General features: G+C 42.9%; 1 protein-coding gene across 1 annotated transcript in view; it reads left to right on the top strand.

Annotated features, from left to right (window-relative positions):
* Positions 1–27,553, top strand: part of ASTN1 (astrotactin 1) — a 328,556-nt gene that overhangs the window by 1,514 nt on the left and 299,489 nt on the right. The window lies entirely within an intron of this gene.

Here is a 27,553-nt window from a genome sequence, read left to right as displayed (position 1 = left end):
TTCTAATCCACCTCTCTCACTGCCAGTCGGCAAAGATATTGTGGTGCTGCTCCAGCACCTTGCAAAGCAGGACAGGTTCATGTGACTTTGTTAACCAAAACGTCTCTCACTTTTCCTGGTGCATAGGTATCTCTCTCCCTCCTGTGCAAGCCCACCACGCAATCCATTTCTTTAGTGATGTTGTAAATCATCCTTATTTTGCCACGAGAGAATTCAGAGATAACCCAATTCATAGTTACTCTCTACATCCAAAAACTGACAAACAACGAACCTGTCCAGGAGGCAGATGTCCCATCTACTTAATGTCCTACCAACTGGAATTCACTTTGTAGGAACATGGCTTCCTGCTGGCCTTACGTAGGTTAGAGCCACATATGGAATGTCCTCTAACCCGTCCTGGGTGCTCTTTGTCCACAAGAGATCGATCTCTTCCCATTGCAAACATTTAAGATGTGGGTGAGTAAATCCCTACTTTCCAATCCCTATGGGAAAGCGATTTCAAAAATTGCCTGGTTCTTCAAAAAGTTGGTTTGTGGTTCCTGGAGTGCGGCTTAGTTGACCCCGTTAAGTGCAGCCCACACACTTGATGGCGTTACTTATTTTTGCATTAGAAACATAACCAATACCATAATAAAAACCGGGAGCTGGCTGGGAATGGGGACATTGTGGATATGCCTCTCATTAAAATGTACAATTGCGGGGTTATTCAGTGGATGTAAATTTTGCGTGGAAGTCATGCTGATGTGCAAGTACAATCTGTTCATCGTAATATACAAGAACGGGTATAGGGAATTATGTGTTTCTAAAGAGCCTGTTTGGGGCTCTACACGCGATGTTTACCATGCACGAGGAGGGCTGTGTGTGGTGCATGAAAAAAAGGGAAATTGGACTAGCAGGTCTTCAAAACCCCACTTCGTTTTTTGCAGCATCCCAAAGCCAGGGCCTGAAGCCATGATGCGCCTGCTAGGATCCAGTGTGCACAGCAAAAGACCAGATGTTAAAGAATGGGGTTTCTGCACCTCTGTGCAGAGCTGCCCACTGCAGCACCCTGCTGGAGTTGCTATGGTAACCTCCTGCAACTTGGCATTTACATACAGGAGCAGACACTCTCCCTTCAGGGCCAGATGCATTTCCTAAATGCATTGATTGTGTCCTTGCCACCGCCTCCCCCCAGTCACTGGGGCATGTTCAGACCCAGTATTCACAGGGGGAACAGCGTCACCATCAGCTTGGGTGGGGGAGGAGAACTTGGCAGAAAGGTATAGTCCAAGTTCATGGAGGGTAGACTCAAGAGTGTAGTTGCTCTCCTCCAAGTTAAGTTTTGTGATCTTGGATTCTGTCACTCATGGCCAGTAGTAAGGGCTGTAGTGACTTTAATTTGGAGATTTCCCTACTCTTATCTCTGGAACTTAGTTTGCTGAAGCCATTCTCCCAGGGGACTATGAATCCACCAGTCCTGGGAAATCATTGATCATTTTCTTGCTCAGCACTCGTAGGTACTCTTAGGAGAGAAAAGTTAAAAAGATAAAAGGCCCCTGCCCTCCGGTTCTCTCTAGTCAGCCCTCCGGTTCTCTCTAGTCAGTGGAAACAAAGACTGAAATATTAGCAGGAGTTGTAAGTAATATGGATGGTAAGGGACGTAGGAATTCTGAGGAAGGAATGACTGGCGTGGCAAGAGCCAACTCCATGGATGCCATAGGCTTGACTAGGGACCTTGGCCCCAATCAGGTACTTTGGTTTCCTTTTGTCTCCAAGAACCAAGTCCTCTTACTTCAGTGAGGCAAACAGGGGTCTTATCCTTTTGACTACAGCCAGCTTCTCCAGCCTCACTTCCCTACAAGCCTGCTGTGGCCTTTCGGGAGCCTCTCGAGACTTTGCATATCCTGTACCCTCTACCTAGAATGTTCTTTTCCCCTTCTCCCCTTGGCAGCGTCTCCTCTTCCTTCTAAACCCTGCACACCAATCATGTCTCTCTGAAGCCTTCCCACACTCCTACCAAGGCACAAGAGTCATTCCATTCCTGTGCTCTTTGTGTGGATTAAAAAAACACACAACACACAACACACAAATGAACAGAATTAAAGATGGATTCAATTTGGCATGGCCTAGGGGGAGGCGAAGCCACTTGAAGTCATGGAACAAAGATAAGCAGACGGTGGGGTGAGAGTGCATATGGGATGGCATGCCGTGTGTGCATGGGGAGTACAGAGACTGGCCTCATGGTAGGAGAGCAGTCAGGATGGGGCCTGGCTCTGTAGAGTAGAGCATGGTTTTCTATGTAGAAGCCAGCCAGTGGAAGGCTGACTTGACCTAGAAAGCTGTGAAGCCTGACTCCCAGAAGCAGCCTCAGCATCGGTCTTGGCAGAGTAACTTGTAGGATAATCCTGCAGGGTGCTGGAGGGGCGTGGTATCTCCTGTCCTCTTAAGTGATTTTGCAAATTTTGATGCAAGGGCCATATGAGACTTTCAGTTGTGCTTTGTTTGGCTATGTGTAATTTTAAAATGTTTTGAATTTGAATGTTTTCACTCAAGGCCTGCCATCTCGAGATTGTCATACTTCCATTTTCTTCATGGTATTTCTCTGACAACTCTAAGCCAGATAATCTAAACCTGCTTTCAGAAGTGTTGCAAAATGCTACAATATCCCAAAGTAGCAGCAATTTCCAGTGTAAGACTTTTAAGTTCGTGGACCTGGGGACCAAAAAGAAGAGGCCATAAAAGCAAGCATAAGTGTTTTCTTTGGGGGGTAGGGGGTGTCTGAAGGATTTCAATCCAGGAGGCACAGTGCCCATGGAAAAAGAACATAATGCTCAAATTGCAAGCGGAGAGTACAGGTTTATAAAAGCAAGACCCACCAGGTCACAGAACTTGTTCTGAAAGAATTATGATTGGCCCGGACAGAGTTAAACTGTAGATTATAGGGTTGGCTATTTACCTAACAGGTGTTACATTGGATTTCAGTCCAAAGTAGAAGGATGTGTTCCAGGAGGTGGTCTGGTTGCAATTGACAAGTTGCAACTGATGAGGGCAAAAGTTCATGGCTGTTCTGGAGAATTGAAACAAGTGCATGGGCCCTGCTTCCTCAATGTCCTTCCCACCCTATTTCGAACAATAGCAATGTTTATTTCACTTTGGGATTTTCCTTAAAAGGCCTTATTACCCTCTCAGGAGAATATCAAAGGTTTCCTAATTTGCCAGTGGAAATTTCATGTATCTCAACTAAAACTTTGTATCTCAGCTTTCAAAACAGCGGACATTCTTGCTTTGGAGGCACATTTGATTTTGAGACAATTGGTTAACCTGAAATGTAACTTCTGCATTGAAGTGTGGTTTTCTGGGCTGCGAACAGAGCAGATTTATCAGACTATTTGAAAAGGATGCTCCTGTTTCAGACCCAACCGCGGAGCTTGTGCATGTATAAAACTTAATGAAAAAAGCTGTTTCTCTTGAGCCTTGGTGTTTAGTTTTAGCTGTCATGGCTTTTGACTGAAGAAGGTACTCCTGAAGATAAATCAATCAGCCTGTAGAGATGTAGTGAGTTCCCACATGCAAGGTGCTGTTTAAACTGTTTGGAACAGCCCAGTGTGGTGGTTAAGAGAACAGGCTTTGAAGACCGATGTAGTGTCAACTCCTGACTTTCCAGTTATTCCAACAGTGGAGAAAAGTAAGGATCAGAGAGGTTAAATAATTTACTCAGAGTCACACAGCTAAGAATGGATGGATCCATCATTCGAACTCAGGTCAGTGTCACATTTAAACCTTTCTCTTAGTTACTATTTTATGCCTTGAAATTTATCAAAATCTGTTCTTTTTCTTGGTTGGATGGAAGAAGTCCTGGCAATGGTCAGACTAGGGAAAGTACACTAACCTAGTTTGGATAGAAGAATCCTTTATGATTTCTATGTAAACACCTTTTGCATATCCTTGCCCATTGAGTGATTTCTCACACAAGGCGTTAATGAAGAAGAGAAGGAACTTCCTCAAGAAATATTTGCCTGAGTAGGTGTACTTACCTAAGTAGAATTGGGGAATTCTTTATAGCACCCGGGTTTGGGTAGCCATGTTCCTTGTTGTGTTATGGCACCCACAGTCCTGATGAACAACCTGGGATATATGGGGAGGAAGATACATGTCCAGTGGTCTTCTTAGAAAGACCCCATAGAAATGCAAACTGAGAATCCCAGAAGAGGGCTCTACTGTTATATGGAGCCATCCAGAAGATGCTACGGTTTTTAGCTCCTTGTCCAAGGCCACTGCTTTATTGTTTTAAGGGGCCTTGTGCTTAGAATCCACCGTCAGAGCCCAGGGGAGCTGCCCGAATAGCAGTTTCCGAACTTTTTAATTGACTTCCAGCATAACTAATACCGGGCATAATTTTCTACCTTCCTATAAAAGGAGAGATTTTGCCCAATATGAAACAGCCCTGATTTTTTCCACATATCTCTTCATTTCCCCATTTGAGAATAAATGTAAAATTCATTTCTTTTCCTTCCTTTTACTCTCTGTACTCTGCTGCTTAGGTTAACAGTGAGCAGATCTGTATACAGTGGCAGCCCCTTCAAGACACGGAGTATGAATGGCAACAATCTTCAAGTAGGGCCTTCTACGCCTACACAACTCATACTAGCAGAATGCACTCATTTATAACATTGAAAGGTTTATTATTTACTGTTTGTCTACAGAAATGTAGATTTTTACATCAAAGGCATTTTGAATGCAAGAATGATGAATTTTACAACACTTCAAATGCTCCTCTAAATATAGTGATGGGTTTGAATGCACGTCATTGGAGTTTTTGAAGGAAAAATAAAATACAAGCTTAATTTCTTTATTTTTCTTTGTGGAGTAAAGATTGAGGGCTTGTTTTATAGAAAAAATATATATTTATGGTTCTTTTTTTTTTTTTTTTAAGGAATGTAATTAAACCCAAAAGGCTAGTAGTTTCTCAGATTAAGGCCAGTTTATGGGAACAGAACTTGGCATCCTTTCAGCAGGAACATGCCGAGTCTCTATTTCTCCACTTTTACACCAAGTTCAAATATATGCACGCAGATGGCAGAACAAGCTCTATTTTGAGCAAGATAATCTCTCAGGACAAGTTAAAGCCTATGGTAATTTCTGATGTACCATCATTTGGCATCTATCGTCATATTTTTATTAGAAATATGTAATAGTTATTTTATTTTTTAATCACATATAATTTAAAACTTTTAGAAAACATAATGAAGTGCCTCTATTGACTCCAAGGTTTCCAAGGAATACAATTTGTTCAAATTAAATTGGTGCCAGTGGTAATCTAAATTGATGCGTGACAACTTTCATCAGGCAGTTTGGTGTTACACAGTAAAGATGACGACACGTATGCCTCCCAGCCCAATGATTCCACTTTTCGGTATTTATCACACAGGAATTTGTATATGCGTGCTGTTAACCTTAAATATAAAAGTTATTTTACCAGCAAAAAATGGGTTTATTTGGGAAGGGCAGAGAATTGCAGATGAGGAAGTACAAGCTATGACAAAACCATAGGCAAATCTAACAAGAAGAGGAGGGAAATATTATTGTATGGAGGAGAAGGAAGAAGTTGGGAGGGGTTGTTTTGAAAGAAAGTCTATTGGAAAAAGGCAAGAATTCAGGGTGATGATGATTTGTTATCAGCTGAGTTGCAAAGGCTAGTTGACTTCTAGAAGATTCAGTTGCATCTTTTCCTCTTGGGACCTGTCATTGATCATTCTTTCCTAGAGATGATTCTTCTGTTGGGGTTTGTAACTGACCGTTCTCCCTGTGATTGACGTTGAGTGGTAGGGAACCCCGTTCTAGCCTCCCCACTTCACATTAGTGAGGTTTTCCCATTATTAATTTTTTGTACTACCCATAAATATGTGTAGTAGCAGTGTTACTCATAGCAAAACTTGGAAACAACCCAATGTCCATTAACAGGAGGCTAGAAGGATAGGAGATGTTATAATCATCCCCTGGAATGTTATCCAGTCCTGAGAATAAATGAGTTTCAGCCACATTATCCCAACATGGATACATCTCACAATGGTAATGTTAAGTGAAGATAAACAACTAACTGAAAAACACATACAGCACCGTTTCATTTATATAAAATTCAAAATAACAACACATTGTTTGAGGATATGTAAAGCTGTAAATTTTTTATGAGAAGCAAAGAAACAACACAAAAGAAAGGATGGGTGTTACTTCTGGTGGAAAGGGAAGATAATGGAAGGAGGAGGGAAAGAAGAGGGGCTTCTCACATTCTGACAGTATTTCATTTTTGTTTTACTTCCTTTTTTAAAAAAAAAATACACAGCTTTTTTGTTTAAAAAAAGATATTTATTTATTTGACAGAGATCACAAGGAGGCAGAGAGACAGGCAGAGAGAGGGGAGAAGCAGGCTTCCTGCTGAGCAGAGAGTCTGATGCAGGGATGCTGGGCTCGATACCAGGACCCCGGGATCATGACCTGAGCCAAAGGCAGAGGTTTTAACCTGCTGAGCCACCCAGGCGCCCCTAAACTTAGCTTTTTATAACAGATTTACAGAAAAATTGCAAAGATAGTACAGCATTCTCAAACCCCACACCCATTTTTTTTCCTGTTACATCTTATATTGGTATGATACATTTATTACAATTAAAGAACCAATATTGATATATTAGTATTAACTGAAGTCCATCCTTTATTTAGATTTCCTTAGTTTTTACCTGGAGTCATCAAGTTTCATTAGACTCTTCTTGGCTGTGGCCGTTTTTCAGACTCATTTTTAATGACCTCAACAGTTTTGAGAAGTATTCGTCAGTTATTTCGCAGGATGTCCCTCAGCTGGATTTTGTTTTTCTTTCCTCAAGATGAGATTTGGGCTATGAGTTTGGGGGAGGAATCCTTTTTCGTCCAATGTCAAGGGCACATTTGGTCAACTTAGCATTGTTGTTGACCTTGATCACCTGGCTGAAGTAGAATATATCATGTTTTCCACCATACGTTACTCTTTTCCCCTTTCCATGCTGCGCTCTTTTATTTTATTTTTATTTTTTTTTAAATTTTTATTTATTTGTTTGACAGACAGAGATCACAAGCAGGCAGAGAGAAAGGAGGAAGCTGGCTTCCCACTTGAGCAGAGAGCCTCATGTGGGGCTCAATCCCAGGACCGCGGGATCATGACCCAAGCCGAAGGCAGAGACCCCAACCCACTGAGCCACCCAGGTGCCCCCATGCTGTGCTCTTTTAAAGAAGTCACTATGTATAGCTTAGACTAAGGATATGGGGAATTATGGTCCACTATTTAGAGAGTGGGGTATCCATGTAAATTATTTTGAATCATGGTACATGAGACAGTTATCTCTTATCTTTTATTAATGTATTTATTTAATTATTTGTTTATAGCATATGGACTCAAAAATACTTATTTTAGCCTTTGGGTTATAGTCCACTACTATTTTATTGATTTTACTGCTAAAATGGTTCCAGCTTTGGCTAATGGGGAGCTGTGTCAATTGACTTCTGTGTCCCTTTGACATACCATCAATGTGGGTGTTTTTGTTTTTTTAACATTTTATCACTCTCTGTCACTTCCTGCTCCAGCTCATTTTGTATATTGCCAACACACCCTGCCCCCAGAGTTCTAGAATCAGCTCTTTCTCCAATTAGCCCCGATTTTTTTCATTGGAGAATGGTGTTAGAAATCCAGATCTAGGCACTGGATTGTGTATGTTTGTTTATACTGGGGTGTTGTTGCTTCTAGGCTCTCTCAGCTGACAGAGCAAGGAAATACATGTGTGTATACTAACTCATATGTACACACATATCTATAAATATTTCTATATGTAACCATCTGTATCTTATTAAACCAAGCATGAATTCATGCTGATGTATCTGGCTCTAGTCCACTATCTAATTATCGTGATCTAATCCGTGGATCATTCTAACCTCCTCCCTTTGTTCACCCCAGACAGCAGGGAGAAATCTGGTTCTCACTATTATCCATCCTCTTATTTAATTGCTCAATTCCACTATCCATCTATTACAGTATCGGAGTTGTTTACCCATACCGCAATGGGGAAAACTTGATCAATCAGAGTACAATGCGTACGTACAGCATCTGTTCTCTTTAGTTTTTTTTTTTTTAATTTAATTTTATTAAAAAAAATTTTTTTTAAAGATTTTATTTATTTATTTAACAGACAGATCACAAGGAGGCAGAGAGGCAGACGGGGAGGGTAGGGGGGGCGGGGGGAAGCAGGCTCCCCGCCCAGCAGAGAGCCTGATGCAGGGCTGGATCCCAGGACCTTGAAATCATGACCTGAGCCAAACGCAGAGGCATAACCCATTGGGCCACTCAGGCGCCCCTCTTCTCTTTAGTCTTAAAAGATCAGCCAGATGACTTAGGTCAGCACCCCTCCCTTCCAGGGAGATTGTTTCATACATCTTTGATACACTTAGTATTTCGTCTCCTTCCGCGTTCCATCCTAGGATCACCCAGCCTCCTAAATGATTTTTCTTTTAAATTTTTGCACGTAGTAAAATTGGCTCTTTGTGTTCTAAAGTTATGGGGTTTTTAATAACTGAAATGCATCGTGTCAAATATCTACAAGTATAGGATCACACAGAGTAGTTTTCCTGCCGTACAAAATCCCTTGCCCTTCCCCCATCTACCCCTCCTCTCCTACGTCCAAACTGGCAACCACACATCTTTAGTGTGGCCACAGTTCTGCCTTCTTTAGAATGTTATACAATTAGTATCTTACAGTATGTACCCTGTACCCTTTTCAGACTTGTCTTTTTTCACCTAGCATTATGCATTTACAATTCACCCACATCACTCTCTCTCCCTTCTTTTTTCTTTTCTTTTCTTTCTTTCTTTTTGGCTTAATAGCTCATTCGTTTTTATTGCTGAATAATACTCCGTCGTATGAATATACCACAGTTTGTTGACCCGTTCACTTGTGGAAGAACATTTGGTTGCTTCCAGTTTTGGGCAATTATGAATAAAAGCGCCATAAATATTAGCCATGTGGGTTTTGGTGTGCTCTCTTTTCGTTCTGTTGCAATTTCAGTGCAGAGGTGAGAGTTAATCAGACTCCTCAATCTACAATACATTTTATCATAGACCTTATGAAAACCCTCCTCCTTCCAGTAGTTCATGTATTAAGCTGTTTCTCTTTATCGCTACTCCCAGTTCCCACCTACCCTTCCCCATAGGCAACCATTCTAATTTCCCTAATTTCCCTAATGTTTATCTTTTTTAGGGGGTGCGTGTTCTCCCAACACACGAATAGTCTTGTGTTCATGTATTTTCACCTTAGCTAAATGGTGATCTACTGCAACATACTGATTCTTCTTTCAGTCACCGCTATATTTTTAAGACCTGCTCATGTCACTAAGTGCAAATAGAGCCCCACATTGTCCCATGGAACTTTCTGTCATAATGATAGTGTTCTACCTCTGCCTTAGGCAGTATGGTAGTCCCTAACCACTTGTGGCCCTTCAGCACTTGAAATGTAGCTAGTGCAGAGGAAGAGATAATTTTTTACTTTTTAAAAAAATTGGCTAATTGACATTTAAGTAACCTCATGTGGCTGATGGCTGCCATGTTGAATAGTTCCTGTGTCGAACATTTCCATCATTGCTGCAGAAAGTTTATTGGGTCGTACAGGTGTAGCCCATTGGCTCTGATTGCCGTGGAGCCCTCCATGATTGGCACCCACCACATATACCAATCTTTTCAGAGATGGATACAGGGTCATCTCCAGATCCTCGTCACTATAAATAATGCCGCAGTCATCATCTTTGTGCATGTTTCCTTGGGGACTGTGGTTAAAATTTCTCAGGGATTTATAAGCAGGAGTAGAATTTTTGACTAATACTGTCAAATTGTGCTCAGAATGGCTGTACTCGTCTGCACGCCCATCAGAAGTATTTGAGGGTTCTAAACGTCAGTACCCCCGCCAACATTTGTCTTTATTCCGTGTTCTCTTATTTGACAGTTTGCCAAGTGTAAAGTGATATCTCATTGTTATTTCGTATTTTCAGAAACACTTTAAATACTAAGAAGATTATCCCTTCGACTGTAGTAGGAGTTACAAATAAATTTTTCTCCCAGATTACTGTATGTCTCTTGATTCAGCCGATGTTTTTGTGTAGTTGGTGGTTTTCCAAAAGCTTTGGAATTTTCTGGAAGTTAGTATTTATTTTTGCCTTCCATACCTTAAGTGTCAGTTGGAAAGTTCTTCCTCACTTTAAGATTATAAAAGGATTCATCATTTTCTCTTCTTAGAGTCTAATGGCTTCATTCTTTGCATTTAAATATTTGATACATTTTGAACATTCTGGCATTCTGTGAGCTATAACCTTATCCAGATGTAACTGTAGGAAGTACCAACTTTATCTCTCCAGATGGTTACTCAGATGTCTCAGTGCCATTTATTAAATAGTTTGTGATTTCCCCTTTGATTAGAGGTGTCATCTTTGTCACATACTGAATTCCTCAATACATTTAGGTCTATCTGAACTTCTGTTCTAGTAATATAGATATAGATATAGATATAGACATATATCTATGTATATATGCCTATCCACATTGCTTTGATTATTGAAGCTCTACTCTATACTGTAGTATATTTTCTTTTTTAAAGATTTTATTTATTTACTTGACAGAGAGAGAGATCACAAGTAGGCAGAGACAAGCGGGGCTGGGTGGGGGGCAGGCTCCCTGCTGAGCAGAGAGCCCAATGTAGGGCTCGATCTCAGGACCCTGAGATCATGACCTGAGCCGAAGGCAGAGGCTTTAACCCACTGAACCACCCAGGCGCCCATATACTGTAGTATGTTTTAATTTTCAGTAGGACTAGTCACCATCGCCTGCTGTTCCTTTTCAGAGTTCTCCTCACCATCTCTTTTTTCATATAGACATTCAAAGAAGCTTGTCCAGTTCTTAAAAAAACAAACAAAACAAAAAGAAACAATAACAGAACCTAGGTATTTGTGTTTAAAATCTTGTGACAATTTTTAATGAACTCAGGGAGAATTAAATTCTTTTGATGTTGAGTTTTTCTGCTTAAGAACTTGGTGTGTTTGTTTAGGCTTCTGGTTTGCCCTTTAGTACAGTTTTAAAGGTTCTTCTTTCTCCTCATAAAGTTCTTGTACATTTCTTGCTGAATTTAGTTCTAAGCATTTTGTCTTTCTGTACTATAGTAAAAGGAGTATTTTGCATACACATATATAGCATATATTTTACATGTAGGTATATATGTCCTAAATGATTACAGTTTGTGTATATCAAAGACCTTTATATTCATGTGTTAATTTTCAGCTGCCACTGTCTTACTAAATTCTTTGGCTATGATTGTGTTTCAGTTGGTTCTCTTGAATATTTTAGTTATTCAGGCATATCATAGGCAAATATTGATCATTGATATTGTCCCCTCAAATTTTTATTTCTTTGCTTTTATTTTCCTGCCTAATTACACTGGTAGTAATTACAGTACAAAGTCAACTAAAAATGTGATAATGTGATTTCTTGTCTTTTTCTGACTTTCATGGTAGCAACACTACTGTCTTGCCATTATGATAATTGCTTTGTGTTAAGATCGACAAACATCATGTTATGGAAGAATTGAGTGTTTCTTTATCAAGAGTGACTTTTTTGAAGATTTTATTTATGTATTTATTCGAGAGAGGGAGAGCGTGCAAATGGGGGAGGATCAGAGGGGAAGGGATAGGGAAGGGGAAGGAATCTCAGGTAGACTCAGATAGGGCCAAGCTATAAAGCCCAATGTGGGGCTCAATCTCCTGATCCCAAAATCATGATCTGAGCCAAAACCAAGAGTCCAACACTTACCCGAGAAGTAAACCAAGAATGAATTATTTAAAATACTGAAATTTTCTTAGTATATATAATCATGTGATTTTTCTCCTTACTTTGATTGATTGATTGATTTTATTTGAAAGATGGAGATCACAAGTAGGCAGAGAGGCAGGGCGGGGGGGCGGGGGAAGCAGGCTCCCCGCTGAGCAGAGAGCCTGATGTGGGGCTCGATCCCAGGACCCCAGGATCATGACCCTAGCTGAAGGCAGAGGCTTTAACCCACTGAGCCACCCAGGCACCCCTCTCCTTAGATTTATTAAAAAGATAAATTGTATGAGTGGATTTTCTAATCTTGAACTATCCTTGCATTCCTGAAACAACCCTCACTGGGTAAATAGTGAATTATTCCTTTAATGTGTTCCTGGATTGTGTTTGCTAATATTTCATTAAGGATATTTTGTGCTAGAATTCCTAAGTAAAATTAGTCTAAGATTTTCTTTCTCTCTGTGTGTAATCTTTGGCAGGATTTGGTATCGATTTTCCATTTACTTTATAAAATAATTTTTAAGTTTTCTTTGTTTGTTCTAGAGTAATTTATATAGCACTGAAGTGACCTATAAAACCAGTAGCCAGAGCCACTGTCCTACACAGTGTGGTCATTGTAATGACTGAGTTAAGAACTGGTTGATTTGTTAGTCAACAATGAACTACTAAATGAGACAGGATAATGGGAAATTCTTTCCAGAGAAAATATTCTGAGTCGAGATTAAAAGATGGTGGGATTTAATCTGGTAATCTTGAGGGTTCTCAGTTTTCAGGACAAGTTATGAGCTCCATCAGAAGGGAACAGGAAGTAGAAAGTGTAAAAACCAAATGGGAGAAAGGAAGTGCATATAAAGGAAGTCTTTATTTCTCTTAAATAGAGCAATATTTTAGTGCCATCTTTGGGACCTATATCGAAAGTTGACAGCCTTTAGTTAAGGGGTTCTGAAGCTAAGGATATAAACCATAGAAATGCCTGGTGAGACTCTTTCACTGTTGCTAGTTTCTTGGTGGCTTTTGGAACTCTAAATAGTGAGGAAATATTTTCAGTGCACCTGCCACACCACATAGCTCCATGACGCAGCATTCCCAATAAAACTGTGTACATATTAACATCATCCGGAGATGTGCAGTGCAAGTCAGGGCGTATCCAGTGACCTTGACAGGTGGCTTCAGATTGTCCTGTTCCCCCTGTATATCTAACTTTCCTTCTCAATTTCGGAAATTAAAATTCACTGATTTCTCCCCATTATAATCTCATCCTGAGCCTTGACCTTTTTCTCTTCCCCATGTCCCTTCTCCTTTGTTTCCCAGAGTCCTCTGGCTGGCTCTTTTCATTTTAGTACTAATCAGAATATAGTCTGGAAGGGTACAGTGGCAAAAAGTGGACTACATTATCAAGAGGTATCCTCTGAACATGTTCTTGTAAAGATCTCTAAGCACATAGGAGGTGTGGCCATTCCCTCTTTTCTTTGCTGATACTTCCGTACCAAGTGTTCTTAGCCTCAGCATCATGAATGGGCTCTGAGTCCATTAAGTATAAAATCTGTGTGTAAGTGCAATTTCCTGGAAAGAGAGTCTGTAGCTTAATCAAATTTTTAGAGGGATACTGTAAGTAGGAAAGAGGTTAATCTTCTGGAACAATGAGAACTTCACAAATAACTTGAAGAAGAAAAAATTGTTCTCTGCAGAAGACAGTTCCAAGAGGGAGGGGTTCAGTTTGGAAGGGCAGCTCCATGCCACGCACTTCTTCAGAACCCAGGGTCCTTCTGTCTTGCTGCTCTTCCCCCCGCGCCCGGGTTTCATCCTCTCCTGCCTGGACCAGCATGTGTTTCTACTTAGGAAAGAGAGGGTCAGAAGTACAGGGTGACGATATTCTTTTTGTTTAAACCAGTGAGATAAATATTGCTCACATCCCATCTGCTCCCATACCCTTGGTGAGAACTTTGTCACATGCTCTGAGTCCAGGAAAATGATGCTGGGAACTTCAGTCTTAGCTGGTTGACCATGTGCTCAACCTAAATTCTAGGCAGAAAGACAGAGAGGATAGGGAGAGTCTGAGTTGCTCAGGCAATTAAGTGTCTCACCTTGGTTTTAGCTCAGGTAATGATCTCAGAGTCCTGGGATTGAGCCCTGCATCAGGCTCCACACTCAGTGGGGAGCCTACTTGAGAGTCTCTCTCTGCCTCTCCCTGCTCTCATGCTCTCTACTTTTCTCTCTCTTTCTCTCAAATAAAAAGTAAATAAATAGATCTTAAAGAAAGAAAGAAAGAAAGAAAGGAAGGAAAGGATAGATTTTGGGAAAAAGGGCAGTCTCTGTCACAGGAACTTCAAAAAAGTAAAGAACCAGCCTTCTAGACCCATACTTTCTCTTCTCCTTCCAGAAGACCCTTCCTTTTTGAAAGTACGCACCTTCAACTTTATTGCCTTCTGCCCCTACTTCTCCCTATTCTTGGTACTGCCCCTCTGATTTTTTCTGTTTCATCTCCTGTCTTCACCCAAGCACATTTCCTGAACTATGTAGGCCTTGGTCAAAAACCTATTCTTAAAAGGCAAGATAGCAAATATTTTAGGCTTTTCAGTATATATTGTCTGTTGCAACTACCTAACTATATCTTTGGGTAGAAAAGCCGCCACAGACTGTAAGAAAATGAATGGGTGTGGCTGTCCCATTAAAACTTCATTTTCACAAATAAGCAAGTGGCCTACATGTCACTGTTTACCAACCCCTGATGTAGACAATAGATCCCATTTCTTACTTCATATATTCCTTGCTTCCCAGCACCTCATTGACCTTCAAAACCCCATTTCATTCACTGGTAACTGTGGTCACAACCCCTCATCCCAGAAAGTCCTGCCGCTCTGAAACGGGCCAGCTCATACCACAAACTTCTTCCCAGCTCTTTCCTGCTCTCCCTTACACCCTGGCTAATAATATGACCCTTGAAATTCATCATTTCTTTGATCCCTTTTTTTCAAGAGAAGATTTTATTTATTTGAGATAGAGCAAGAGAGAGAGAGCATGAGCAGGGGGAGGGGCAGAGAGAGTCAGAGAAACAGCCTCTCTGCTGTGCGGGAAGCCCAATGCTGGGCTGGACCCCAGGACTCCGAGACCATGACCTGACTCGAAGGCAGACACTTCACTGACTGAGCCTCCCAGGCGCCCCTTCATTGATCCTTTCATTTTCCTCACGTCTTATTTGAATGCTTCAGGCTACTCTTTCTTTTCCTGTAGCCCTTTTTATTAGAACCCTCAATTTTGTTGCTTTTTGTTATTATACAGCATCTACTAGTAAATGTCCAAATTTGGATCAGTTCCCCCATATCCACACGCTTTACTTTAACCCCGGACTGAATGCCAAGGATTTGTATGTAAATTCTCCCATTTGTCTGGATTGGTGAGATTAATGATATCATACTTATCTGGGTTCTTTTTTTTTTTTTTTACGATTTTATTTATTGGGGCACCTGTTGGCTCAGTGGGTTGAGCCTCTGCCTTTGGCTTGGGTCACGGTCTTGGGGTCCTGGGATTGAGCCCTGCATCTGGCTTTCTGCTTTGCCGGGGGGGCCTGCTCCTCCCCCCCCCCCCCCCCGCCTGCCTCTCTGCCTTCTTGTGATCTCTCTCTCTGTGTCAAATAAATAAATAACATCTTAAAAAAAAAGATGTTATTTATTTATTTGACAGAGAGAAAGAGAGAGATTACAAGTAGGCAGAGGCAGGCAGAGAGGGGGAAGCAGGCTTTCTGCTGAGCAGAGAGCCCAATGAGGGGCTTGATCCCAAGACCCTGAGATCATGACCTGAGCCAAAGGCAGAGGCTTTAACCCACTGAGCGACCCAGGAGCCCCATCAAATCTTTTTTTTTTCTTTTTAAGATTTTATTTATTTATTTGACAGAGAGAAACAACATCAAGAGAAAAAACACAAGCAAGGGGAGTGGGAGAGGGAAAAGCAGGCTTCCAGCTGAGCAGAGAGCCCGATGCAGGGCTCGATCCCAGGACCCCAGGATCATGAGTTGAGCTGAAGGCAGACGCTTAACGACTGAGCCACTCAGGCACCCCTGCCCCACCAAATCTTTAGATAGTTAATCTCCCAAACTAATTTCTATATATTTTCATGTAGCATAAGACTTTGCCTCATTCTTTATCTAAAAATCAGGCATAATTTCTGTATACCCCCCAACTCTCAAATTTGTAGACCTACTTCCACATTCATTCATAACATCTCATTTCCAACTGCCAGTATTTTTTCGGCAGCTGCCAGGTATTGGTCATTATACCAGGCTTTCAAGATGCAGTGAGAAATAAAAAGACAGTTCCGTGTTCACCGAACAAAGAATTCTGCCTCTTCTGGAGCCTCACTGTGTCTATCCTTCCTCTCTTCTAGATCTTTCCTTTGTCTTGCCTGTTCCTTTTCCTAGATCTCTCCCTTCCATCTATAGTCATGTCTTCCCTATCTTAAAAAATAATTGCCCTCTTAGTATATTCTCCTAGCAAGCCCCTGATCAGTGTCTCCCTGTTCAGAATGGTGTTTAGCCTGCTGACTGCTTCATTGCACCAGGAACCGTGTGACATCCAGGGACCACTCTTCTGTCCTCACCTTAATGGTCCCACCCACTGTTCCTTTGCCACCGCTGTTCCTCCTTGAAATTGTCTCCTCCTTTTCTTGGGTAATGCAAAGGGAGAAAGGGACCTTGGAAGACTGGAAGAAAACCAGTGTGGCCGGAGCATAAAGACAAAGGGGTCCTTTCCATATCAGCTGGTGGCACCTTCAGAAGCCTTATTATTTTCCAGCTTATAATACTGTATTGGCTCCCAGGACCTGCTCATGGCTCTTAGCGAGACATGAAAGGTGCTCCCCAGTTTGGTTCCTATCTGTCTGCTACGGTGTCAGATTGACCTCATGTTAGTTTGGAATTCTTCCATTATAATAAGTAAGAGGAAACTTAACTCGAACTGAAGTCCATGATAAAAGGGATTTGTTGGCTCAGGTCAGTGAAAGCAGCACCAGGGCTCGGACTTCATGTCTTCTTAGCTCATGGCTTTGGCCTCCTCCGTGTGTGGTCTGCATCATCTCACTGGTCATAAAACAGCTGTAGCGGTTGCAGGCACCACACTGAGATGGGATAAGTCCAGAGGAAGAGTGAGGATTACTTCGGAGAGCGTGACCAGAGGAAGGAGGCTGTTCTCTCCCAGCAGCCCCCTGCAAGCCACTCCTTGCAGTTGGTCGGTGTGAGTTGACTTAGGCCTGCCAGTCCATGGCCCAGTCTCTGTGGCAAGAGGGATGCCGTAGCTGCTCAGCTTCAATGAATCGGCCCATTCTGGAGCTGAGGCCATCCTCCCAGACTGCATGGAGAGAGGGAGAGTGAGGAGGAAACTTCCGAGTCGCTTCAGTCCTTTCTGCTTCATATATCACGAGGGCTGACCTATGACTCTTTTATTCGCCCCTCCCAGTTCCTTTTATTCTTCTGCATATTATCTTCGGTACAACTTCCTCTTCTGCCTGGTTGTGATCTCTGCCTTCTCTGTTCTCCTAGCACCCTGTGCACACTTCTCTAGTAATACTCTGTAAATCTAAAATTATTGTCTTTACCAATTGCCTCACCCACAAAAGCATAAATTCCTCAGAGAGAGAGAGAGAGCACGCACGCGCATGCACACACATGCAAGCTGGGGGAGGGGCAGAGGGAGCAGGAGAGGGAGAATCCCAAGCAGGCTCCCTGCAGAGTGAGGAGCCCGATGGAGGGCTCAATCTCCAACCCTCTGCTTCTGTCATAGACCACAAGTTTTGCTTGACTGAACAGGCGAACTGTATTTATTCAGACTTGGGAATTTGGCCGACATTTTCTTGAAAATGAACAAAGTGAGCTTGGAAAATAACTGACAACATTTGTAGCCAAGGATAACACAAGCTTTGAAGAGAAAAAAAAAACCATGGGATATTATAACAACTTGTGAATGCCACAACGAGCTTGACAGCTTTTCAATACTTATAGACTTGACTCATGAGACCAGTAATGCTGTTCATGAATGAGAGCTTTTGCAGTGGTATAACGAACTGTGCCAACATTTGGAAGATGTGTGGAAATCCACGAGCCACTATTTTCAAAACGACCAGTGCGTGACGTTTTAAAACTGTGCATGAGTAGAAAAGCACATTCAGATTTCAGTCTGGACGATAGATTTTAATGGAGAGCATATAGAATCTTCCATGTGTGATTTCTGTTTTCACATTGTCGTTCACCTTTAGGAAGTTAATACTTACTGATCTTTGGTGTACTATCAAAAAAAAAAAAAAATCCACAATTTCCTGAAATAGCTATTAAAAGACTCCTCCCTTTCTAGATTCATCACACTCTGGGAGATTTTCTTCATATTCTTCAACTAAAGTATTCTGCAGTATATTTAATGCTGAGATGATGTGACTCCTCTCACCTTTCTTGTATCATAAAAATATTGTTTTTTTTTTCATAAAATACATGGTTTTTGTTAACATGTAATGGATTTCTTATTATTGTTTTTAGATGAATTAATAATTATTTACAACATTTCTGAGTCCTGGCTTCAAATATGGTAACCACTGATAGGCAGAGCCCACATAGAACCACAAAATCTCATTGTGGTTCCTATACTTTTTAAGAAGAAAAATGGTTGCTGATCAACCATTGGGTTTGCTGATCAAACCCAGAGGTTTGAGAATGGCTGATGTGGCTCATGTGGCCGCCTGTTGTTTCTGGCCTGTGGTCCTAACACGGGTTTGTCTCTGATAGGCTGTACTTGGTGAATGAATGAGCAAATGAATAATGAAGGCTCGAAGGGCTCCTCATTCTACTGGAGCTCTGTTTGTAGTTACTGAATTGTTAAGAGGACTCTGTGGTTCCTCCCGGGGACAGAGCATTATAGACACATGATAATAAGCTCTACCAAGAAGCGGTGCTGTGGGTAGCCCCCATGCCCGTCAGTCACGTAGGGGAATTTCTAACAGTCAGAAAGAAAAAGTGGGTGATGAGGAATCTCAGAGTCATGGTGCCTCCTGGCGCTGGTTGACAGAAGTGCTTTCCTTCAGTCATTTTCTTCAGGACCTTGATTGAGCTATACAGAGGGCCTGGAAGGTGGGCACACTGTTAACTATTACTTAAAGGTCAAGGGAGAGACCAATTGTGAAAGGGTGACATTGAAAACAATTTTGGTTTCTTTCCTAGGGGTTCTGAGATTAAAGGTGAGGGGTATGGCTGTTGTTCTAGACCCACTTGGAAGAGTTTGAGGTACGCTAAGACAGAGACTCTAAATCCAAGGGCATATTCACCTTCATTGACCACCACAGGAACAGAGCTGAAAGTTGACGTCTCCAATGTTACAGGTTAAAGGAATTTGAGGGAATAATCAGAGTTTCTCAAATCTTGGTCCTGGACAACACGATTCTGGGGATTAGACACTTGGGGGGTTGAGGACTTAAGGCACTTGGAAAGCCTCAAGATCAGTGCTTCTTCACACACGTTTCCATGGCAGGAGGTCTCTGAAAATGACCATCTTTCTGGGTCTCCTTGGAGCACATTCCATGTCTTTTCATGGTTGGAGGTGATTGGTTTAGTGACTGTGACTTGCCCCCTCAGTTACCTCAGGGATTGGCGGTGAACATCGCACCACACCTGCAGTACACTTGCAAGTGCCAGTAGGCTATGGCGTACCAACGGGGAAAGTCTTTTCTAATTTAAAGTGTCTTTGTGGGAAGGAGATACGTCTCATCGTATCCCATATGGAGTCCTGTGTGCAGTGAGAGATCAGAAATAACCTTCCCAAACATCTGAGGACTGTGGCACCTCCCAGCTGGACCAGATTGCCTCTACACCATTGGGGTTGTTAGCCAGTGGGTTGAACCAGCTCAGAGATAACACTAAGTCATTAGGCTCCTCTCCCTGCTCCCAACCTGCTTCGGTCTTAGCCTTAAATACTCTTCATATTTGGTCCAGTCATCTTGCATAGAGAGCATATTCCAGAATTCCTGATGGCATCATCAGCAAATTACAGTCTGTGGAAGCATGTAATAACCGTAATTTCCACAGAGACTTGATAAAGTTCTAGCTAAATCTAAAGGCAAAGAAACTTGAGATTTTTGTTTACCTGTGGGACCTGGTTCAAGGATGCTCTTGCCCCATAAATGGTAACTTAATATTTGACATGATGCTAGCCTTACAGAAACGTTGCAAAAATAGTGCAGATAGTGCTCCTTATTCCCTTCACTGAGCTTCCCTTCATTAACATTTTGGCCAGTTATCATGAATGACCCCAACTAAGAAATGAGCCTTGGTATGAGAATATTTCTAGGTGGTACATGGGCTGTCATTTGAAAAAATATAAGATTTAAACATATGTTAGAAAATAATAGATACACCAAATTAACTTCATGGATTTTTGTCATAAAGGTTCAGATTAGGCAGGGCGACTGGGTGGCTCAGTGGATTAAGCGTCTGCCTTCAGCTCAGGTCATGATCTCAGGGTCCTGGGATCGAGCCCCGCATTGGGCACTCTGCTTGGCAGGGAGCCTGCTTCCTCCTTTCTCTCTCTCTCTGCCTCTCTGCCTACTTGTGATCTGTCTGTCAAATAAATAAATAAAATCTTTAAAAAAAAAAGGTTCAGTTTAGGCAAAAATCAATTTAAAAGTAAAGTAAAATTGCAGATGGCCTGTGGACATGGCACAATTAAGTTATGAAAGTATGACTTGAATGAGTGACATGTGGGAATCTGTCGGAATAAATGCATAATTCGGAAATTTTAAGAATTTACCTCCTTCCCCTTCCTACTTCAGTCGATGCCCCTTGGAAGCTGGTCTCCAGGGCAGGCTTGACTGCTCCAGAGTGCCACTCTCAAATGATTTGCATTCTCCATCCAGTACATTGATGATGGTCAAGCCTAGAATAACGTCCCTGCTCCTGTCCCTAGGAAAGTTGACTTCCCCGTGATCCCCACATTACCACGCAGATTGATGATTATGGAGGTGATGATGGAAGTTAATGTTCTCCCTCAGACTGGACATTGACACAAACTTGGAAATGTGCGTACTAAAGGGAGATTTGAGAGGGAAATGTAAATTATCCAGTTAATGGGTTTTCCCCAATATAAATGCAAAAATCGCTTTCATCTTCAGGTCACCACGTAAATCACGGTGCCGCTTGGCAGTTTTACTTTCTGCTAGGTTCTGTGCGGAGGTGATTACTGGGAACTCTGGAGCAGGGTAGCTATTTGAGCAGTTTAGATAGCCATGAGGAGTGTGCGGAAGACTAGGAAGACCTGTGTTTCATCCGGAAGGGAATTTGCTGACCACATCCGTCTTGTAAAGTTCAGCTTTTCTTCCTCCCTCAGGAGTCAAAATCACTTTAAATAATTTGTGAGTCTTCGAACTCAGCCTTCCTTTTTTTTATTTCTTAGCTCTTTCCTCCCGGGTCAAAGAATCCTGGTTTCCTGTGCACGTTTTCACTGTTGGTGAGTGAAAACTTGGTGAGACGTAGGACTAAAGTTAAGGTCCCCCAGCCTCATTGTGTTCATAGAAGTCAGGAATTTGCTACATGAAAATAATGACCTACCAATAATACAAAAGTGCTTTTTGTTAAAAGGAATACTTACAAAGATTTTTCTTAACTGAAGTCTCAGTCCCATTGAGTTTCAGATACTCTTGTTTATTATCCCTGTTTTATTTTTTATATAAAATCATGAATGTGAAGAGCGACAATGTTGTACCGAGGAGTATTGGATTGGTAGGTGCTACTTGAGTCTTCTGTATTTTTCCCTGTATTTGCTTGGCTTTCCAGACCATTCCATATTGTTTGATACTGCAAAGTAATACCAAGTCCTGAGGTACTCTGAGAGAATGGAAGGATTTCAGTTTCTAAGTGTCAAGTGCATGAACGGTAGTTAACCCAATCCTTTATTTTTCCTTGGCTTTTGTTTCTTCATTTGTTTTCTTATTCTTTTATTTCATTTCCTATGTTTGTTTACCATGTAACAACTGTTGGCACTACAAGCATAATTTTATTTTATTTTTTATTTTTTTAGAGATTTTATTCATTTATTTGAGAGAGTGAGAGCGAGAAAGAGCACGAGTGGGCGGGAGGGGCAGAAGGAGAGAGAGAGAAGCAGATTCCCCGGTGAGCAGGGAACCCAACACGGGGCTCGATCCCCAGGATCATGACCTGAGCTGAAGGCAGATACTTAACTGACTGAGCCACCCAGGTGCCCCACAAGCATAATTTTATTTTATTTTTATTTTTTTAAGATTTCATTTATTTGACAAACAGAGGTCACAAGTAGGCAGAGAGGTGGTCAGAGAGAAGGGGGGAAGCAGGCTTCCCGCTGACCAGAGAACCCGATGGGGGGGCTCGATCCCAGAACTCCAGGATCATGACCTGAGCTGAAGGCAGAGACTTTAACCCACTGAGCCACCCAGGCGCCCCTAGAAGCATAATTTTAAAAAATACAACAGCAGTGTGGCCGTGGAGCCACATGCCGACCACCTTGCCTAGAATTTGTAAGTTTGCTGGCATTGTGTAATTATTATTCTTATTGCTTTAAACAACAATAACTAGAGAGTAAGTATGACCAAAGGGAGCTGTGACCAGAGTATGTGTACAAGAGCACTAGAGCTAAGATGCACAGTCAGTCCCCCGTGGCCTTGGTTATACTGGTAGACGTTAATACTGCCCTCTGGATGCTTGAAGGGCATCCAGCAAATTGGCTACCATGTTCGTGCTAACTTGGCAGGTGGAAGCTGCTACGCAGTGTAATGTCCCACTAACCACTTGATAGTGATACAAACGAACCTGACCTCATATAGTCAGGTGAGATGGCAGAGCACACAGCCGTGCTTTGGTCTTGCTCCCGGTGCTGTTTGTGAGACACTTACTGTTGGGGTTGAGTGAACCCAATGAATGTCACCCATGTTCAGGACCAATTGAGAGGCAGAGACAAGAGATAGACAGTCGGAAATGAGAATATCACCTTTGTGACTGATAAAACTATGCTGGGAGACACGACTCAGCTATGGTCAAAAGGCTTGCCTACCATTCTTTTAAACTAAATGTCGGGGCACCTGGGTGGCTCAGTTGGTTAAGCAACTGCCTTCGGCTCCGGTCATGATCCTGGAGTCCCAGAATCGAGTCCCGCATCGGGCTCCCTGTTCTGCAGGGAGTCTGCTTCTCCCTCTGACCCTCCCCCTCTCTCATGCTCTCTCTCTCTCTCTTTCTCTATCATTCTCTCTCTCTCAAATAATAAGTAAATAAAGTCTTTAAAAAATAAACTAAATGTCATGCCTCCTGGGAAAGAGATCTGGCCCTGCTAGGCCCCCACTGAGTATAGAAAAGAGAGTAGAAGTTACACTTTCTCCAGGTGCGCAGACATCAAACACACAGAGAGAGGAGGGGAGGGGCTGAGCCGGCCAGCTCAGATCTTTCCTTCCACTCAGCACTCAGATCTGTTTCCTCTCTCCCTGCAAGGAGTACAAGGGCAGAGGCACCAGCCCTGCAAGCCAAGTAGAGACTTCTTACATAGGGAAGTGTGAATCTGGGGGGAAGGGAGGTTCCCAGTCACCCCCCACACACTGTGTGTCCAGTCCTGTGCTAAGTACTCTACCTCCGTGATCTCAAGCACCACAGCTGTTCTGTGAAGTAAGTGCTTTGGATCAGTGTAGAAGTGAAGGCTTCATAAGGCAAGTCGTTTCCTCCTGATCAGGCAGCTAGAAAGTGAACGAACAATTCATTCTTCAGCCTACCTGAGCCCAAAGCCTGTGCTCTTAGTCTGAGTTCTGCGAAGTCTCACATATTTTGCATCCATAGTCCTTCTCACCTTGGCATGTGCCTTGATTTCTTGATTTCACTGTGCTCAATGAGAGCTAGCCTGACTTAGAGGAGAGAACTGTCATAAGGAATGGGTTGTAAAGAATGGTGGTAAATTTTGGTTAGCGAATGCATGCACGAGATTCCCAGTGCATCCACGTAAGGATGAGGACTACACACTTTAACTGGGGGAAAATAGAGCATACCGTGCTCTTTTCAAAATGTTCTCTATCTGTGCGCTGATCCATGTTGGTGAAGGAGGTCAGGCTTGTTTCCCCAGCAAGCGGTCAGTTGGGTCACACTGTGCTTGGGAGATTCTTTCATTCATTTGTCCATAAAGCATGTGTAAGGTGTCCACCCTGTACCAGGAGGCTTGGGGCTGAATTGAGGGAACACTTGGAGGGGACAGATAATGCCCACATGATCCAGCGGAGAAGGTCTTGTACATACTCACAAGGGAAAGGTATAACATTCTCTCAGTCATGGCCGATTCCTTCTTTTTTTTTTTTTTAAGATTTTATTTATTTATTTATTTATTTGTCAGAAAGAGAGAGCGAGCGAGCGCATAAGCAGGCAGAGTGGCACGCAGAGGCAGAGAGAGAAGCAGGCTCTCTGCCGAGCAAGGAGCCCAATGCGGGACTTTATTCCAGGACCCTGGGATCCTGACCTGAGCCGAAGGCAGCGGCTTAACCGACTGAGCCACCCAGGTGTCGCGCGTGGGTGATTCTTGACAGATGTTTTCTGGTAGTGTCACTTTCATTCTTCTGAAACACGCTTTCACTGATTTGAGTGCTAAAAGGAAAACATTGCTTCTTTCCTCTATTCACAATAATCTGGGCACCAGATGTGTGTGTGTGTGGGGGGCGTCTCTCACACCAACCAATTCTCTGACTCTCTGCACACTAACTGGGTGCAGTTAACTCTTCCAGTTTACCTATGACACTAACTACCTGGGGTTCGTGCAGATTTTAGAGGTTAAGGACTTTATCCCTCAAGACTGACCTCCCCCCTCCTCCACTTTGGATGCCAGTCACAAGTCCCAGGTTGTCACTCAAACTTCTGACCGACCAGCGATAAATTGGGGTTCCCACAAGCCCCTCCTTGGGGCTCATTTGGTGGTTTGCTCTAATAGCTCACAGAACGCGCAGGAACGCATTTGCCTGCTTATTGTGGAGGATACGATAAAGGAAACAGATGAGCAGCCAGAAGAAGAGGTACCTGGGATGAGGTGCGGACAGGAGCATCTGTTCCCGTGCGGTGGGGGTGTACCATCCTCCTGGCACAGGCGGTTGTGGTCACCAGCCCAGAAGCTCTCCAGATCTCATAGTCTGATGATGTCTTATGGAGGTCCCACTGCACAGACATGACTGATTCCTGAGTGTCCAGTCCTTCTCCCTTTCCCAGAGGATGGGATTGAGGCTGAAGGTTCCGAGCATCCAATCATGGCGTGGTCTTTCTAGTGGCCCATTCCCATACAAGAGACTCATCGGAACAGAAGATGCTCCATCATCCAGGAAAATCGAGGGGATTTTGGCGCTCTGTGTAAGGCACTCCCGTTATCCTCATCCCTCAGAAAACTACAGGGTTTTTAGGAGCCCTTTGTCAGGAACCAGGGACAGAGACCCAAGGCACAACTGCCTCTAGCATCGGCGCCATGATAAAGTTCATTCATGTATTCAGTTGCGTGCTGACGGTGGCTGTGAAACCATATGTTTATTCCTCAAGACTCTCCCTGATTGGAGCAATTGGAAAATTTTTTTTTTTTTTTTTGAGTTCAAAATGGCAGTGTTTCAGGGATGCTCTCATTTGGTGGCTAGGGAAATTGGACTTACTTGTGAGGCTACTGTCTTCCTTCTTCTCAGCCATATATGGAAAACTTTCCTAATGTGGGTTATTTTGTAGGTGATAAAAATACCTTGATAAAGAAAGCAGTGAGAGTACATGGGATACTTAGATGGAGCAGAGGTCTGTGACTCATCCTGCTGGGAACGTTTTCTCAGAGGGGCCCCTGAAAGGAAATGAGAGGATGAGTGGAGGTTTTCCTGCCTGTGTCACGCCCTCTTGCTGCTCTCCGAGTAGACCTGGTCTTGGGACTTAGACAAGTCAAGAAGTAGTAGACAAGTAGGCCAGTAGACAAGGCACTTGAATCTTCTTGTAAAATTGGAATAATAATTGTTGTCAGGTAAATTCTAGAAACTCACTAGGTTCTTAATCATTCCTTTTTAAATTAAATTAAGTTAATTTATCTGAGAGAGAACACAAGTGGGGAGGGGGCAGAAAGAGAGGGAGAGAGACAAGCAGACTCCCTGCCGAGTAGGGAGCCAGATGTGGGACTCGATCCCAGGACCCTTGAGAGCATGACCTGAGCTGAAGGCAGACACTTAACTGACTGAACTAACCAGGCACCCCTCTTCCTTCACTTATAACAGATTTCCTGACCTTTAAGATTCTTGGTCATTTCCATACTATCTCTGCTCCAGCAAGGCTGTCTCCTCCTCACTGAGTCCAGAGTGCCCTCCTGATTCGAAACATAAGCTTCTGTTTAGGACAGATGCATCGTCCTGATTTGGTTCCTATCATGTCTTTTCTTTTGGAATGTTCTCTTCCTTCTACCTCCTGTAATGCCAGTCCTTCTGCAAAGAACAGCACAAGTCCCTCTCTTGGCTAGAGGTCTCCCATGATTGCCCTGTCTCCAGAAGATCCAAATCCTCCAGCTCCTGGTCTATAGCTGCATTTTTAAAAATATTACTTAACTGTTCACTCTGTGTTTGTTTCTCCTTCCAGCTAGAAGGTAAACTCACGTATGGGAGGTACTAGTTCTTACGTGTCTTTCGTTAGAGCCCTCGGCTTTGTTAGAGCCCGAAACAATGCCGTGTAACTCACAGACGCTCAATAAATACGTAATTACAGAACAAACGCCCAAGTCCTCGTCTGATGAGACTGACTACATCCTGAGCTCCCTTGTTGACTCATAGCAGGAAGGGATTTTCGACGGACTGTTCTTTTTTTCCTGGCTCTTCTGCATGGCCAAGTGGAAAACTTGAACTTTGGTGTCAGAGAATCCGCCACTTACGCATGGAATGACCACAGCCAAGTTTTTTCAAAGCCCTGAGACATCGGCCGTGTCGTCTGCCTGGGAGAGATAATACTTTTCTCCTCCGAGTACAGGAAATCACTTCCGTGGAGAAGCTGGCGCGGTGTCTGGGGCTGCGGAGGTGCCTCTTCTTGCCACCCCCTTGGACTCCACCCAGGCAGCACCTTCCCCAACCTCCTTTCATCAGGTAGCTCCGGGGAGTGCTGGCTCTGAGATCCTGGTATCCTGATTCATGCAAGCTTCCTAAGGAAGCTCAACTTGGTGCAAACAAGCTCACAAAAACCTCCTCTAAATCTTGTGGAGCAGAGCTGTCTGGCAGCATTAGCATGACAAAAGCACCTCGGGACAGAGCTCTTTGTCCCAGTCCAGTTGAAGAGGGAGCCATGTTGGCTCAGCAGAAATGCCCAAGTGCTTTCACTGTATCTGGATTCATACCGTCTTCTGTCCGTGCCTTCCCTCTTCCTTCCCCCTCCCCAGTAGCCGGATTCCTCAATAGCGTTGCCTCCACTCTGCCACAGAAACAACGAAGGATCTTACATAATTAATACTCTTCGATTAACTGATCGTAGTTGAATGTGAATGAGTTTCTAGCCAGTGTTACCCCAAACCACCGGTGGTATAAGAAACTTTGTCCCATGAGAGGAGAGCTCCAGCATCAGCAAGCAAGAGAATTGTGTCATCCCTGTCTGCTGACTTTAAGGTCAACCTTTGACATAGACCAAATTGAGTATTTTTAAAGTGATAGGGTGTATTGACACAGAAACAGCATCCTTCTTCTTCCCCCAAA

This window comes from Meles meles, chromosome 17 (assembly GCF_922984935.1).
Source record: "Meles meles chromosome 17, mMelMel3.1 paternal haplotype, whole genome shotgun sequence".
Taxonomy (NCBI): Eukaryota; Metazoa; Chordata; class Mammalia; order Carnivora; family Mustelidae; genus Meles; species Meles meles.
This window is presented reverse-complemented; position numbering and strand designations above follow the sequence as displayed.